Below are 19,196 nucleotides of genomic sequence, written 5' to 3' on the forward strand. Positions count from 1 at the left end.
TTTCTTCCAAGCTTATCATGATGCCCTGCTCTGAAGAAAACTCTTTGCTGGCATTCTCTCTCTTAATCCTCAAAATGACCCTGAGAAGCAAGTTATAATTATCATCATCTTACCACTACACACAGTGCCGTTTTGGAAACAACAATCTGAGAAGAGGGGGTGTCATGAGCCCTCATGAAATGGCACAAGTGACCACTTAGTTGCAGCAAGAGCAGTGGAGTTGTCCAATGTGAAGGGACCAGCTTCCTAGACTGAGAGGACAGTGACCCTCCACACTTTGTATTCACCCATGATCAAAGTGCAAAACTTCATCCAGAGACAAAGGTTGGATGACTTGCTTGAGGCAAATTTGGCTCAGATGAGGGCTATTGGCTGTGTGACCTTGGACAAATTAGGTAACCTCTCTGAGCCTGTTTCCTCTTCTGTAAAACAGGAGAAATAACATTTCTTAAGCTTAAGTGTGGCTCGGATCTGACATTGCTGTGGTTATAGTGTAGGCTGGCAGCTGTAGCTCTGATTCAACCCCTAGCCTGGGAACTTCCAGGTGCTGCAAGTGTGGCCCTAAAAAGCAAAAAAAAAAAAAAAAGAACAGCTCATTTACTTAATTTTCATAAAATGATATGAAAACCAAACTGACATCCCCTGCCCACTCCTAACTCCCTCTGTCTCTTTCTTTCTCTTTCTCACACCACACACACACACACACACACACACACACACACACACACACACACACAGATGTCTTATACCCGTCCCTTGGGCGACCCATCTCCTGCTCCGTGGTTCATACAAGAACCCTGGGCTTACACTGAATGAAAAAGTTGTCTACCATTTTCCATCCCCAGAAGAAGTGCTAAATTGGAAATAATTTTTTTTCTTTGTTTTTGCTTTTTAGGTCCATACCCGTGGCCTATGGAAGTTCCCAGACTAGGGGTTGAATCAGAGCTGCAGCTGCTAGCCTACACCACAGCTCACAGCAATACCAGAACTGAGCTGCGTCTGCAACCTACACCACAGCTCACAGCAACACCAGATCCTTAATCCACTAAGTGAGGCCAGGGATCAAACCCATATCCTCATGGATACTAGCCAGATTTGTTACCACTGAGCCACAACGGGAACTCCTAGAAATCATTTATTCTAAAACTGGACATTGGAAACCAGAAATGTTGGGTTGACTCTTCAAGGGTACTTAAGAATATCATATTCAGCCAAGTCTTCTGAATCATAATTGTTGTGGGATTTGCCAGGACTTGGCATTATATTGGAGTCAGTGGCCATCAGTGCATTTGGCTTGAACTCGCATGTAGCATCTGTACCCTTTAGCGGGCCCTAAAGTGGGTCTACCTCTCTTACTACACGTTTTTACTGGGTTCCCAGTTAGAAGCAGGTGTCTTTCCAGGAAAGGTAGTTAGTGAGAGAGAGGAATGTAACATAACGTAGCAGAGAACTAAGTGTGGGGATATGAAACAATTAACATGTGCCCCTTACTGTCTGTCCCTGGAAACAGATCAATTTGATTAAAGCAATAACATTCATACATAGGTACAATCTATGACAAAATGGAAGCCTTCTTCAACCACATGGAGGAAGGAGACCTATGAGAAAAGTCCAGGTAAGCATGAGAGGGCTGATGGGAGATCACAAGCCCTCTGTCTTATTCCTAAACTCTACCACGACACTGTGGGTAGATTCTTTCTGATATTAGTAAAGATCTCACCTTGTTTTCCATGACACTGCCGAGCCTGTAGCATTTCTATCTAGCTTTGCAAAATAACTTTATTTACTTATTAGAGGTGAAAGGCAACTGGGGATGGACTTGTCCTTCTCTTTTTACTCATAAAAAAACCCCCAAATTAAGAAGGTTGCCCAGCACCACCCAGTTACTCAATGGCAGACTAGAACTAGAATGTCAGGGTGATCTAGTCCAACTCCCATCAAGGGCATGCATCTCTCCTACAGACACCAGTCAACTGTGTGTCTGGTATTACATATCATACTCAGGAGCTTCCAGGAAATCTGGGATTCTGTTTCTCAACCATGAGGTCAAGGGTTGTTTTTATTGATGTATTCTAACCTTTCTAAATCTATCTGGCTCAAGTAAAGAGGATCACATACCAAATTACACAGGTATAGTGAGGCAAGGAGGCAAAATAAAGGAGGTGCTCTAGAAGGAAGGTGAGTGGGTGGGAGGCTGAGTTAAAACTCAACCTTGATTTGAACATTTGCAGACAATACAAAATGTAAAGTACCTGCCTGCCTAACTCTGACTCATTCCTCAGTCTCAGTTCAGACATTACTTCTTCCATGAAGCCTCCTCTGATCCCCTAAGTCTAGATTAAATGCTCCTGTCTTGTATAAGTTTCCTTGAATAGTCTGTACCTCTGTTGCTATTATTTTCATCACGCTTTATTTATACGTGGTTGTTTGTATCTACTCCTTGGTACATAAGTTCCTCTAGGGTAGAAACTGTGGCATATTCACCACCTTATCCCCTGCCCATAGCACAGTGCTGGGCTCCACAGTAGTGCTTCAATACAAATCAGTTGAATGAGCGAATAAGGTATGGCCCTGGGTTTATGGCACTTGGAGGAGACTGTCTGCAGCAGCCCCATCAAGGGCCTATATTTGGGTACCCCAGATATAGGCTACTGGTATACAAAGGCTGCTGGTATCACTAAGCCAAAGTTGGATTTCTATAGAAAGCAAATTTCTGGTATGTCTATGTTCACATATAGGTAGGGGTGTGTGTGTGTGTGTGCGCGCGCACAGAGGGCAAGATGAGTGAATGGGAGGGACTAATATGCTAGGGAGAGCAGCTATTACAGCATAAGACCTAAGAAAGCTAGTTCTCTGGGGATTAAACAAGCCAAAATTGAAGATCAAAGTTCTGTTTGGGGCTCAGAATCTGTTATTCTTTAATCCAAAGTCAAAAATATTTGTTTGTCAGACACAACTTAGAAAAGATTTACAAGGAGATCCTGCTGAATAGCATTGAGAACTTTGTCTAGACACTCATGTTGCAACAGAAGAAAGGGTGGGGGAAAAATGTAATTGTAATATATACATGTAAGGATAACCTGACCCCCTTGCTGTACAGTGGGACAATTTAAAAAAAAATTATTAAAAAAAATATTTGCTTGAATGCTGGTGAGAGAGGGCCTACAGCTTTCAAAGGACTTTTAGTTTTTTCTGATTTCCAGAGACATATGGTCCCAGATTTCCTCAAGGATGCTGTTTACTCTTTTAGGGATGAAAAGGGATGTCCTAAAGTCACCTAGTTTTATGATGGAAACTTCATCTCCAAAGTAGTGGCGGGGACTCCAATGTGGCGTTAAGAGATTGGCAATTCCTCTTTTCCAAAAACAAGAACAATATTGGACAAAAGTGTCAAAAACAATGGTTTAAGGTCTCTGGAAAGCAAAAGTAAAGAACAAATTGAGAATCATTTATTCATGAAGAACTGCTAGCTCTTCCAGTGAAGTCAGTAGAAATCTATGATCTTGCTTAAGGCTACTTACTTATCCTCAGCAGAGCTGGCCAGAAAATCAGCAGTCTGCTACCAGAAGGGAGTGGATACAATTTCAGGCAGAAGGGAAAAACATAGCACAGTTATCCGTAAAAGTAGCAACATGGTAGGGCATGAACATGGAAAACCCACAGCTCTTCTAGCCTGTGCCTGTGGTCCTGGTTGGGGCTAGCAGATGATCAGTCATAAATTTAGCAGTGAGATCTAGAAATGAGGGAGCCATAGAAGGGCTGGAATAAGCTCACCATACATAACCAGCTGACTGGAAAACTATGCACCACATGGGTGGGGAGATTGGAAGAGCCAAGCTGGAAGCTAAAACCAAGGCTGATTTGAGGATTGGCTGAACCCTGAAGGCCCTTCCAGGCTGTAATAACCAAAAATGTAGCCAGACATTTCCAAATGTCCTCTGGTGGGAGAGGAAAAGCAATATTGCTCCCAGCTGAGAACAACCGCTCTAGAGCAACCTTTAAGAAAATAACATTTTAAATAAAATTTAATTTTATTGGAGTATAGCTGATTTACAATGTCAAAACTATAGAATGCTTCATGAATTTACACATCATCCTTGTACAGGGGCCATGCTAATATTCTCAGTATCATTCCAATTTTGTGTATGTGCTGCCAAAGCAAGCACAACATTTTTTTAAGTTTCTAAAAATAAAGAGAGAAATTAAAATGGTATGCTAAATTTTTTAAACACAAATGATGGCAGTAAGTGAGGAACAGGAAAAATGACACAAGTCCTAAAGAAATAAATAAATAAATCTAATGACATTAAAAATTGTATTATTGTAAATAAGCTAAACATTCCAATCAAAGGTAGAAATTGTGAGACTGGATGAAAAAGAAAGGCCCAATTATATGCAATCTATAAGAGACATACTTTAGAGCCAAAGACACAAACATATTGAAAGAAAAAGATTTTTAAAAGTACAGCATGCAATTGTAATTTTTTTTTTTTGTCTTTTTTTGCTATTTCTTTGGGCCGCTCTCGTGGCATATGGAGGTTCCCAGGCTAGGGGTCGAATCGGAGCTGTAGCCACTGGCCTACGCCAGAGCCATAGCAACGCAGGATCCGGAGCCGCGTCTGCAACCTACACCACAGCTCATGGCAACGCCGGATCGTTAACCCACTGAGCAAGGGCAGGGACCGAACCCGCAACCTCATGGTTCCTAGTCGGATTCGTTAACCACTGTGCCACGACGGGAACTCCGCAATTGTAATCTTAAGAAAGCTTGAATGGTTCTATTGATCAACTTTGAGGACATAAATATTACTAGAGAAAAGTAATGTCATTACATCTAGAAGGTATAAATTTCATAATATATATGCACCTAACAACAGAACTCCACAATAACATGAAGCAAAATGAACAGAATTGAAAGGAAAAATAGACAACTTAACATTTGCAGTTGAAGATTTCAATGCTTCTCTCTTGAGTATTAATAAAACAATTAGGCAGAAAATTGGTAAGATAGGAGACTTGAACAACATTATCAATCAACTTGACCTGATAGTTTTCACAACCTACTCAACAATGGCAGAATACATTTTCTTCTCAAGCACACATGAAACACTGTCTAAAATAAATGATATGCTAGGCCACAAAACAAGTCTCAATCAAATTTAAGACTAAAATCATACAAAGATTGTTTTACAACTATAGAGGAATTAAATTAGAATTTAATAGCAAGAAGAAATTTGAGCAGCCACATGGAGAACAATATAGATGTCCCTTGGAAAACTAAAAATAGGGAGTTCCCATCATGGCAAAGTAGTAACAAACCCGACTAGGATTCATGAGGATGCAAATTCAATCCCTGGCCCTGCTAGGTGGGTTAAGGATCTGGTGTTGCCGTGACAGACGCAGCTTGGATCTGGCATTGCTGTGGCTGTGGCGTAGGCTGGCAGCTGTAGCTATGATTCAACCTCTAGCCTGGGAACTTCCATATACTCCACCTGTGGGTCTAAAAAACAAACAAACAAACAAACAAAAACTAAAAATAGAGTTACCATATGATCCAGAAATCCCACTCCTGGGCATATATCCAGAAAAGACAAAAACTCTTAATTCGAAAAGATATCTACACCCCAATGTTCATAGCAGCCCTATTCACAATAGCCAAGATAGGAAGCAACCTAAATGCCCATCAACAGAGGATGGATAAAGAAGATGTAGAAGATATACACAATGGAATACTACTCAGCCATAAAAAGAATGAAATAATTTCATTTGCAGCAATATGGATGGAACTAAAGATTATCATACTAAGTAAAGTAACTCAGACAAAGACAAATATATAATATCACTTAAATGTGAAAAATAAAAAATGATACAAATGAAGTTATTTACAAAACAGAAATAGACTCATAGGAAACCAACTTATGGTTTTGGAGGTGGGAAGAGGAATCAATTAGGAGTTTGGGATTAACAGATACATACTACTATATATAAAATAGATAAACAACAGGGACCTACTGTATAGCACAAGGAACTATATCCAATATCTTAATCTATAATGGAAAAGAATCTGAAAAATTACATATATATACACACATATATATCTGAATCGCTTTGCTAAATTATATATATATGTACACACACACACACTATTATATATGTATCTGAATCACACCTAAAACTAAAATATTATAAAGCAACTATACTTCAATTTAAAAAAAATTTGAAAGTCCCTGTCCTCCAAATATTAGGAAATTAAACAAATTACATCTAAATAATCTTTGGGTCAAATAAAAAAAATCACATAGGAAATTAGAAACTATCTTGAATTGAATGAAAATGAAAACCAAATTTACAGGATGCAGCTAAAGCTGTACTTAAAAGGAGTTTTACAGCTTTTCGTATACTCAGTATCACTAATCATAAGGGAAATGCACATTAAAACCATAATGGGATGTCACTACATACAGATTGGTATGGCTATAATCCAAAAGACAGACACTGCTAAGTGCTGGTGATGGTATGGAGAAAATAGAACTCTCATACATTGCTGGTGGGAATGTAAAATGATACAGTCTTTCTGGAAAACAGTTTGGCAGTTTCTTAAAAAATTAAATAGGAGTTCCTATCATGGCACAGCAGAAACAAATCTGACTAGGAACCATGAGGTTGCGGGTTCTATCCCTGGCCTTGCTCAGTGGGTTAAGGATCTGGTGTTGCCGTGAGCTATGGTGTAGGTCACAGACACGACTGTCATCCTGTATACTGCTGTGGTCCTGGCGTAGGCTGGGGGCTACAGCTCTGATTAGACCCCTAGCCTGGGAACCTCCATATGCCGCTGGAGCGGCCCAAGAAATAGCAAAAAAAAAAAAAAAAAAAAATACCATATGACCCAGCAGTTCCATTCCCAGATATCTACTTAAGAGAAATGAAAACATAAGTTCGCATAAAGGCTATTTGAATTTCACAGTAGCACTATTTACATTAGCCAAAAACAGAAGCAATTCAAATGTCCATCACTGGTGAAGGTATAAACAAAATGTGGTAGATCCATACTCCATAGAGTATAATTCAGCAATAAAAAAGAATGAACTATTGAGACATGCAGCAACATGCATAAGCCCCTAAACATTATTTTCAGTAAAAGTAGCCAACACAAAAGACTACATATTATATGATTCTGTTTATACAAAATTTCTAGAACAGGTAAATCTATAGCAACAAAAGGCAGATCAGTGGTTGCCAGGAGGAACATGGAATAAAAACGGGAAGTGACTTCAGACAGGCACAAGAGAACATTCTGGATGAAGAAAAATTTTTAGTACTGGACTGAGGATGGTTGAATAAATTGTATAAATTTAGTAAACAACTGTCAAACTGTAAACTTAATATCAAATTCAGTAAGTTTTTTTGAGGTATGTAAATTATACCTCAACAAAACTGTTTTTTTTTTTTTTTTTTTTAAGGTAAGGATCTCTAACTTGCAAACCAAAAATGATTGTTAAGAAATGTCTCTGGGAGTTCCCATGTGGCACAGTGGTTAACGAATCTGACTGGGAACCATGAGGTTGCAGGTTTGATCCCTGCCCTTGCTCAGTGGGTTAACGATGCGGCGTTGCCGTGAGCTGTGGTGTAGGTCGCAGACGCAGCTCGGATCCTGCGCTGCTGTGGCTCTGGTGTAGGTCAGTGGCTATAGCTGCGATTCGACCCCTAGCCTGGGGAACCTCCATATGCGGCAGGAGCGGCCCAAGAAAAGGCAAAGGAAAAAAGACAAAAAAAAAAAAAAAAAAAAAAAAAAAAAAAAAAGAAAAAGAAATGTCTCTGAGAAACTAAAAAGAAAACAAAAAGACAACTTTCAGAATGGAGAAAATAGTTTCAAATGATGCAACTGACAAGGGCTTAATCTCTAGAATATATAAGCAACTTATACAACCCAACAGCAAAAAAGCCAATCAATCAATGGAAAAATGGGCAAAAGACCTGAATAGACTTTCTCCAAGGAAGATATACAGATGGCCAGCAAACACATGAAAAAATGCTCAACATCGTTGATTATAAGAGAAATGCAAATCAAAACTACCATGAGACACCACCTCACACCAGTCAGAATGGCCATCATTAATAAATCCACAAATAACAAGTGCTGGAGGGGCTGTGGAGAAAAGGGAACCCTCCTGCACTGTTGGTGGGAATGTAAACTGGTACTGCCACCATGGAGAACAGTTTGGAGATACCCTAGAAATCTATACATAGAACTTCCACATGACCCCGCAATCCCACTCTTGGGCATATATCTGGACAAAACTCTACTTAAAAGAGACACATGCACCCGCATGTTCATTGCAGCACTATTCACGATAGCCAAGACATGGAAACAACCCAAATGTCCATCGACAGATGACTGGATTCGGAAGATGTGGTATATATACACAATGGAATACTGCTCAGCCATAAAAAAGAATGACATAATGCCATTTGCAGCAACATGGATGGAACTAGAGACTCTTATACTAAGTGAAATGAGCCAGAAAGACAAAGACAAATACCATATGATATCACTTATAACTGGAATCTAATATCCAGCACAAATGAACATCTCCACAGAAAAGAAAATCATGGACTTGGAAAAGAGACTTGTGGCTGTCTGATGGGAGGGGAGGGAGTGGGAGGGAGTGGGAGCTTGGGCTTATCAGACACAACTTAGAATAGATTTACAAGGAGATCCTGCTGAGTAGCATTGAGAACTTTGTCTAGATACTCATGTTGCAACAGAACAAAGGGTGGGGAAAAAAATGTAATTGTTATGTATACACGTAAGGATAACTTGATCCCCTTGCTGTACAGTGGGAAAATTAAAAAAAATTAAAAAAAAAAAGAGAAATGTCTCTGGAGTTCCCATCGTGACGCAGTGGAAACAAATCCGACTAGGAACCATGAGGTTGTGGGTTTGATCCCTGGCCTCACTCAGTGGGTTTAGGATCTGGCATTGCTGTGAGCTGTGGTGTAGGATGCAGATGTGGCTCGGATCCCACAATGCTGTGGCTGTGGTGTAGGCTGGCAGCTACAGCTCCAATTAGACCCCTAGCCTGGGAACTTCCATATGCCGTAAGTGCGGCCCTAAAAAAAAAAAAAAAGAAAAAAGAAATGTCTCCAATCTTTTTAGTTCTCTGCTGTTAAGAGAGGACCTGGTATGGTAGAAAGGAATTCCTAAAGTCTGAAAGTCCAATTCAGAGAAATCCTAGAGAAATTCCAATCATTTGATCCACAGATTCAGAAATAGTTATTAAAATATTCTATCACCAAAAGCTATGAAGGAAGAAGTTGTTGCTGAAGATCTCACACAAGAATTGACTTATTCTGTGTGGCAGAGACTGTCAGCTGTCCCACAATTTATGTTCTCCCTTTCAACCACAATAATGGAGTTTTTAGGTGAACACATGGCTGCTCAGAATGAGGACTGTGGTGTCAGCCGGTCTTGCAGCTAGCTGTGACAATGTGACTGAGTCTTGGCCAATGCCCTGGAGCACAAGCAAGGTATGCTATATCCTGAAAGGGTAGATGCCTGTCTTTCCTTTCCCCATTCCTGTGCCTGGAGTCACCCTAGCCTGTAGGATGGCGGAGCAAAATGACAAAGAGTCTGAGCCCTACTAGAGAGGAGATACCATATCATTCAGGTTTTCTACGAGGAAGAGAGACATGTCTGTCTTCCATAATCCACTGCTAATTTTGGTGTCTGCGACATGCAACTGAAAACATAAGAATATGACCTGTTGTATATGGATCCAGAGGTTATAGAGTGTGGGCATTTATTTCCAAATGCATCAACTGACTAGTTAGAAAGGAATAAAGAATCCCTGGCCTTACTCAGTGGGTTAAAGATCAGTGTTGCCATGAGCTGTGGTGTAGATCACAGATGCGGCTAGGATCTGGTGTTGCTGTGTCTTGGTGTAGGCCAGCAGCTGCAGCTCCGATTTGACCCCTAGCCTGGGAACTTCCATATGCCTCAGGTGTAGTCCTAAAAAACAAAGCAAAACAAAAAAACAAACAAAAAAAGAGTAAATATATTCTTTCTAAATGCTGCCACTAAGAAATCTCTATTCTTGCTTGACCAGATGGCTGGAAGGATATGCAACTGCCACGAGAGTAGATTCTGTAGAAAACATTCATCGCCTCCAAGAATTTGAAGAATGTCAGACTTGGAGAGGTCCACAACCCTCATGAACTTGAAATGCTGCCTTTTTCATTTATTAAGAAATCAACTAATACAGGTCAACTGTAGAAATGATACCTAGGAATAAATGTAACCAAGGAATTGGAAGACCTATACTCTGAAAACTCTAAGACATGGAGCCAAAAAAAAAAAAAAAAAAAAAAAAAGATAACACAAATCAATGCAATGATACACCATACTCAGGGATTGGAAGAATCAATATCATTAAAAAACCAAAGGCAATCTACAGATTCAAACCCTGTCAAAACACCAATGGCATTTTTCATAGAACTAGAACAAACAATCCTAAAATCTGTATGGAACCACAAAGGGCCTGAACAGCCAAAGCAATTTGAGAAAAAAGAACAAAACGGAAGGTATCACACTTCCTAACTTCAAACTATAGGACAAAGTTATAGTAATCAAAAGAGCATGGTACTGGCATAAAAACAGACACATAGATCAATGGAGCAGAATAGAGAGTCCAGAAATATTTACATGCTCATATGATCAATTAAACTAGGACAAGGGAGGCAAGAATATACAATGGGGAAAAGACAGTCTCTTCAATAAATGGTGTTGGGAAAACTGCCACCAGAATGAAACCAGACTAGTTTCTTATACCATATACAAAAATAAACTCAAGGAGTTCCTGTCATGGCTCCATGGAAACAAATCTGACTAGTATCCACGAGGACGCAGGTTCAATCCCTGGCCTCACTCAGTGGATTAAGGATCCAGTGTTGTCATGAACTGTGGTATGGGTCACAGATATGGCTCAGATCTGGTGTGGGCATGGCTGTGGCATAGGCCAGTGGCTACAGCTCTGATTTGACTCCTAGCCTGGGAACCTCCATGTGCTGTGGATGCAGCCCTAAAAAGACAAAAAAACAAACCAAAACAAAAAAAAACCCTCAAAATGGATTAAATGGAAGATGTCATCATCTTAGAGACCTCACACATCCCCAACTCTCATTGATTAATCAAGGGATGTACCTCTGACCCAAGCTAGGCTTGTAATAGAAACCCAACTTACAATTAATTGATTCAGGATTGTCGTCTGACAAAAGCGTTTTTCAACTTAGCTCCAAAGTGAGGAAATCTTAGCTCTGGTCTGCTGATGAAGCTATAAGATGTGAGCTTGGGAAATATCAAAGGCCATATGTCACCATGAAGAGGAAACCAGTCTTAGAGAGAAGCTAAAATGTGGGCAGGAATCAAAACCTCCACCTATACACTCTTTCTACTCCAAGTTTCCAGCCCCTCTTTCCTAGATACCAACCAACTCAGCAGCCCACCCCTCTTTCTCCCGCTTTTCACCCTCTATTGGATTATTGCCATCAGCACACAAACATGATATTATTTCTCCCAACTTCAAGATGAACAGAGCTGTGGTATAGGTTCCAGATGAGGCTCAGATCCTGAATTGCTGTGGCTGTGGCATAGGCCAGTGGCTACAGCTTTGATTTAACCTCTGGCCTGGGAACCTCCATGTGCTGTGAGTGTGGCCTTAAGAAAAGACAAAAAAAAATAGTTCATATTTATATGAAACATGTTTATATACCTATGGCTACACACATCATAAAGTATGACTAAGCAGAATTAGCTGCTGTCTTGGATCCATATCATTCTTCTTTTCTGTCAAAGTAAATAATTAAGAGTACATTTTATACACAAAAGACCCAGAATATCCAAAGACATCCTGAAAAAGAAAAATGGAGCTGGAGGAATCAGGCTCCCAGACTTCAAACTATACTACAAAGCAACAATCACCAAAACCGTATGGTACTGGCACAAAGACAGAAATATACATCAGTGGAACAGGACAGAAAGCCCAGAATTCAACCCACACACCTACAGCCAACTCACCTATGACAAAGGAGGCAAGAATATACAATGGAGAAAGGACAGCTTGTTCAATAAGTGGTGCTGGGAAAACTGGACAGCCACATGGAAAAGAATGAAATGAGAACACTCCCTAACACCATACACAAAAAGAAACTCAAAATGGATTCAAGACCTAGATATAAGACCAGATACTATCAAACTTTTAGAGGAAAACTTAGGCCAAACACTCTCCGACCTAAACGACAGCAACATCTTCTCAGATCCACCTCTTAGAGTAATGACAGTAAAAACAAAATAAACACATGGGACTTAATTAAACTTAAAAGTTTCTGCACAGCAAAGAAAACCCTAAACAAAACGAAAAGACAACCCACAGAATGGGAGCAAATCTTTGCAAGTGAATCCACTGACAAGGGATTCATCTCCAAAATTTATAAACACCTTCTGCAGCTCCATACCAAAAAAACAAACAACCCCATCCAAAAATGGGCAGAAGATCCAAACAGACAGTTCTCCAAAGAAGACATACAGCTGGCCAAAACACATGAAAAGATGTTTGATATCACTTATTATTAGAGAAATGCAAATCAAAACCACCATGAGGTACCACCTTCCACCAGCCAGAACAGCCATCATCAAAACGTCTACAAACAATAAGTGCTAGAGAGGGTGTGGAGAAAAAGGAACCCTAGTACACTGTTGGTGGGATTGTAAATTGGTGCAACCACTGTGGAAAACAGTATGGAGATGCTTCAGAAAACTAAACATAGAACTACCATTTGATCCAGCAATCCCACTCCGGGGCATCTATCCAGAGAAAACCATGACTCGCAAAGACACATGTACTCCAATGTTCACTGCAGCACTATTTGCAATAGCCAAGACATGGAAACAACCTAAATGTCCATTGACAGAGGAGTGGATCAAGAAGATGTGCTACATATACACAATGGAATATTACTCAGCCATTAAAAGGAACGAAATACCAGCATTTTTAGCAACATGGATGGACCTAGAGATTATTCTGCTAAGTGAAGTCAGCCATACAATGAAACACCAACATCAAATGCCTTCACTGACATGTGGAATCTGAAAAAAGGACAGAATGAACTTCTTTGCAGAGAAGAAACACAGACTTTGAAAAACTTATGGTCTCCAAAGAAGAGAGGCTAGGGGGTGGTGGGATGTGCTGCAGGTTTGGGATGGAAATGCTATAAAATTGGGTTGTGATGATCACTGTACAACTATAAATGTAATAAATTCATTGAGTAATTTTTTTAAAGAGTACATTTTATAAGTTGATAGTGTCTCTTGCTTAATTAGTAGGCTGGTGTCATGTGGTAAGGCCAGTACTTGGAATAAGAGGATATCTAGGTTAAGAAAAATATACCTAAGTCATATCTCTGTTTTTCACACACTCCTTTACTCACTGTGTGGCTATAGCAATGCTGTCTTAGTGACACCCAGAGTCACTGTCTCCAGCCTCTGATGTATGGCTCTTCAGCTGCGGACCCCCTTCCCCATCAGATACACAGCCAGCACCCTCAAGCCTCACAGGTACAGCTGCCTGGCCAGGAGGTTCCTAAAGCCTGAGTTTCATGTCACAATTAAATCGTAGCTGTCTTGGAGGTGTCTCACCCATCACCACTGCCTCTCTAGACACCAGCGGAGAAGGTGGTAGGGGAGTTCTCCTCCTCCTTCAGTAGAAGGAAAATTCAGATCTCTCCTTTCCTGACAACCTTGGAAGATCTGGCATTTCTTTCTTTCCTATAAAGCTCTTTCAAATGTCTCCTCAGTGGAGTCTCAATTCTGCCTTTGAAAATTGTTTACTTGTAGCTCATAGTTATCTCCTGGTTGAAACTTATCCCTGACAATTAAACATGCACAATTTAAGAAATCCCCACCCCTCCTATTCCTCTGTCAGAAATTCCAAAAGGAACATTTTGTTATCATTATGAGTTTGGCATTAAAATTCTTTGCCAAATGCCCTTTCTGTATCTTTTTGATCTGGTCCAGATGCAGTATTTATGTCATTGTCATTCAAGAATGTCTCAAATGGCATTTCTCCAAGGAAGATATATGGATTGCCAGTGGGCACGTGAAAAGATGCTCAATGTCATTAATTATTAGTAAAATGCAAATCAAAACAATAATGAGGTACCACCTCACATGGGTTAGAATGGCTATCATTAAGAAGTCCACAAATAACAAATGCTGGAGAGGGTGTGGAGAAAAGAGTACCCTCCTTATCTGTCGGTGGGAATGTAAACTGGTATGACCACTATGGAAAACAGTATGGAAGTTCCTCAGAAAACTGAATATAGAACTACCTTATGATCTAGCAACCCCATTCCTAGGCATAAATTCAGACAAAACTTTCATTCAAAAAGACACACACATCCCTATGTTCACTGCAGCAGTATTAACAATAGCGAAGACATAGAAACAACCTAAATGTCCATTGACAGATGAATGGATTAAGATGTGGTACATATATTCAATGGAATACTACTCAGCCATAAAGAAGGAAATAATGCCATTTGCAGCAACCTTGATACAACTGAGATTATCATACTAAGTCAAGTCAGAAAGACAAATACCATATGATATCACTTATATGTATAATCTAAAATATAGCATAAATGAACCTATCTACAAGTCAGAAGCAGACTCACAGACATAGAGAACAGACTTGTGATTGCCAAGGGCGATGGGGAGGGAGTGGAATGGACTGGGAGTTTGGTATTGATAGATGCAAACTATTACATTTAAAATAGATAGGCAATGAGGTCATACTGTACAGCACAGGGAACTATATCAAATCTCTTGGGATAGAACATGATGGAAGACAATATGAGAAAAAGAATGTGTATATATATGCATGACTGTGTCACTATGCTGTACAGCAGAAATCAACACAACATTGTAAATCAACTATACTCTAATAAAATAAAATAAATGTTCAACATGGGAAAAAAAAGAATGCCTCAGTAGTTCAGTGACCAGCCAGCCCCATATTACTCTAGATGGTGCTCTATCCTCACCTGCCATCACCTTTGGGTTGAGGTTCATTTTGAGGCTCAGGGGAAAGTCAGGCATGTCACATAGGAGAAAAGGAGGCCCATTGAAGACAGAGTGTCCCCTCTTTTTTATGTGGAAAGAACTAGAAGAAAGGCTCTTCTAGCAAGGGTAGTTAGAGGGCTCACAACAACAGAAGCAAGCCACAGCTGCTGGCCAGAAAATCCTTCTGCGAATGTGTGTGTACAAATATTCCCCATTGAAATAAAGCAACGACATACTTAAAGAACAGGATTTAGAACTAGATGGACCTGCTCTGCCAATTACTTTTAAGGTATGTAATCACCCTCTCTGAGTCTCAGTTTCTTCCTCACAAAACCGAATCATAATATCCTTCTTTCAAGGTTGTTGTAAATGTTAAATAAGGCTTAAAACAGCGCTTGCCACGTAGTAAGCACTATGTATTTGCTCCTATAGGGTGTGATGAACCAAAGGGACTGGAATCCTGTCTCTATCATTTATTAGCTATGAAATCTTGTACAAGTTATTTAACTCTCTGAGTCTTGGTTTCTTCCTCTATAAAATAGGGATAAACGCACAGGGCTTGTTGCAAAGATTAAATGAAAATTAAATGGGGACTTCCCATTGTAGCTCAGCAGGTTAAGAACTCTACATAGTTTCTGTGAGGAGGCGGGTTCAATCTTTGGCCTTGCTCAGTGGGTTAAGGATCCTATGTTACTGTGAGCTACAGCATAGGTCGCCGCAGATGCAGCTTGGATCTGGTGCTGCTGTGGCTGTGGTGTAGGCCAGCAGCTGCAGTTCTGATTTGACCCCTAGCCTGGGAATTTCCATATGCCACAGGTGTGGCTGTTAAAAAAAAAAAAAAGGAAGAAGAAAAATTAAATGGCTGATGTATAGAAAACACACAGTCTTTGGGATGGAGTAAATGTCCAATAAATGCTAATTATTACTATTTCTATGATTTTTATTGTTACATTTCTCTTATCGCCTGTAGTCTCACTCCCCTTGTACCCCTCCAATCCAGTTCATTCCAACTTCTTCCTCAATGGCAGCAGAAATGATCTTCTCTAAAAGTAAGTAGCCTCCAAAGGAATCTAGAGTGACAGCAATCACATCGGTGGTTTTCTGGAGCCAGGGCAGAGGAGAGGGAGGATGAACTGCAAAGGGGCACCAGGGAAATTTCTGGGATTAAGGAAATGTTCTATACATTGACTAAAGGTAGATTCACAGGGGTATTCATATGTCAAAACTCATCAAACGTTACAATGGAAAGGATGCATTTTTGTTATATATAAATTTTACCTCAATAACACTGAGGTTTTTTTTTAAAAAAGGTAAGCAGCCTCCCTGGTCTTCTATTAATTACATTAATATATTTCCTTTTTTCCATGACATTATCAGCTCATAAAATTATTTCATTTATTTCTTAACATGTCTATTCCCCAACTCCTTTCCCCATTAGAAAAGAAACTCTTTGAGGGCAAGGACTCTATCTGTTGTGTCTACCATTATAACTCCAATATTTGGAACTGTGCCTGGAACACAGAGGGAGCACAATAAATTCTTTTTGAATTTATTCAGACTACCTGATTAAAACCCTTCAGTGGTTCTCCAAATTATGTACTGATTTCATCATTCTCATCATCCTCACTCCATTACTTTGACCTAGGGTAACCATCTTTCTTGCCTGGATTATGTAAAGGTCTCACTTGGGGGGGAGGGGGTGTCTCCTTGCTTCCATCACTGCCCCATCATTGTAGCCTCTAAAGAGCTCTTACAGTGATCTTCTAAAATTTTAAATCAGATCACATACACTGGCTTAAAAAATGCAGAAATAATTTGATTAAGAGGCTCAATTAGTGAACAAGAAAAGGAAAGGCAATTTATTTATTTATTTGTTTGTTTGCTTTTCAGGGCCCTACTTGCAGCATATGGAGGTTCCCAGGCTAGGGGTCTAATGGGAACTGCAGCTGCCGGCCTACACCACAGCCACAGAAATGCCAGATCCGAGCCGCATCTGCGACCTACACCACAGCTCATGGCAATGCCAGATCCTTCACCCACTAAATGAAGCCAGAGATCGAACCCGCAATCTCATGGTTCCTAATTGGATTCATTTCTGCTGTGCCATGATGGAAACTCCAGGAAAGGCAATTTAAAACTCTAGGAAAATACAAATGCTATACAAGAAAAGTTGTGATCCTAATACGAAAGAAACCAAAGTGTAAAACTGAAGCAGATATAAATCTCGGTCCACAAGTTCACAACTACCTCAGCTATTAATGATGGTAGGGGGAGGAAGAGGCCTCAGAGCAAAAAATTAAGTCTTCTATCAGCATAGGTTACCTCTTAAATGTCTGTTGTCCCAGGCCACATGCCCTTTATATCTGGTGAATCTCTACTACCTTCCTGCCATGGGGAGACACCTGTGTCTTCTGTGGGGTCACCCAGAGTCTCCTCTGCTTAAACACACAACACAGCTGGGACTCTCTTGAGTCTTGCCACCTCCCCAACATACTTCCAGAAAGTGAACCCTGGTCCTTCCTGTCTAGAAGCTTCAAACCTCATCCTCTTTCCTCATCCAAATTCACCATAGTGAACCTCCTAGTCTTCAGAGAAAGGTCATGCTTCTCTGAGACGTTGTATAAGCCCATGAATCACGTTCCCTTTGCTTGCTTCCCTAAATCCTATAATTTCTTTAAAGATATTAAGGTTGGGGAAAACTAAATGTGGAGAAAGCACAGGGAATGTATTCACTCTAGCCTGTCAAATACTTCCACCCTGGGTAAAAACCAAACTGGGAGTTCCTGTCGTGGTGCAGTGGTTAACGAATCCGACTAGGAACCATGAGGTTGCGGGTTCGGTCCCTGCCCTTGCTCAGTGGGTTAACTATCCGGCGTTGCCGTGAGCTGTGGTGTAGGTTGCAGATGCGGCTCGGATCCCGCGTTGCTGTGGCTCTGGTGTAGGCCAGTGGCTACAGCTCCGATTGGACCCCTAGCCTGGGAACTTCCATATGCCGCGGGAGCGGCCCAAAGAAATAGCAAAAAGACAAAAATAAATAAATAAATAAATAAAGTTTAAAAAACAAAAAACAAACAAAAAAAAAACCAAACTGGCTCCCTACTTGAGTGGGAAAGGGGGAAATAGGAAACCAAGGAGCAATGAAAATGTGTAAATTAATATCTCAAAATATTACCTAGTTATAAGTGTAGAGCTACTCCCCCTACTACATTTTTGAGTCTTCAACAAAGAAAGTTTATTTTTGACCTAGATTATCCCTCTCAATAGCATGGAGTCTGAGTTTTGAATTTTCCAGGGAAATAGGCACTGTAAATACTCCCCAGCATTCCCATTCTGACCCACGATGTATCTAAACAATTCATGGCCATTTACCCCCTTGTCAGTTATTGGTTCACAGATGGACAAACTGAAGCCACTTTGGGCCGATGAGATTCAAGAAAAAGTCTTGGTGGGGGTTCTGGGAAAGAAACTTCCTTAATCTTTAGTGCCATGGAAAGACAAACTCTTTCTTCTCCTGTAAGTAGTGAATGAGGAAGTAAAGTTCCCATTGCTACTGGCAGTCATGCCACAATGATAAAGGAAACTGGGTTTAGGATGAAGACTAAACTATTGGATGGCAGAGCGAAGAAGTAGAAAGATGATGTCGTTATCATTCAGCTACTGAGTTCTGCCCTAAAATTTTCTTTGTTGTTTAAGAACTGGAGTTCCCGTCGTGGCGCAGTGGTTAACGAATCTGACTAGGAACCATGAGGTTGCGGGTTCGATCCCTGCCCTTGCTCAGTGGGTTAACAATCCGGCATTGCTGTGAGCTGTAGTGTAAGTCACAGATACGGCTCGGATCCCGCATTGCTGTGTCTCTGGTGTAGGCTGGTGGCTACAGCTCCAATTCGACCCCTAGCCTGGGAACCTCCATATGCCGCAGGAGCAGCCCAAGAAACGGCAAAAAGACAAAAAGACAAAAAAAAAAAAAAAAAGAACTGATTTTTCTGTTACTTGCTGCTGGTGCATCCTACCTGATACAGAATCTGGTTCTAGGAATAGAAGTGATGCAAATAACAGGCTTAGTGGGTTGTGTCACGGCCCT

The sequence above is a fragment of the Sus scrofa genome, chromosome 5 (assembly GCF_000003025.6).
Source record: "Sus scrofa isolate TJ Tabasco breed Duroc chromosome 5, Sscrofa11.1, whole genome shotgun sequence".
Lineage (NCBI taxonomy): Eukaryota > Metazoa > Chordata > Mammalia > Artiodactyla > Suidae > Sus > Sus scrofa.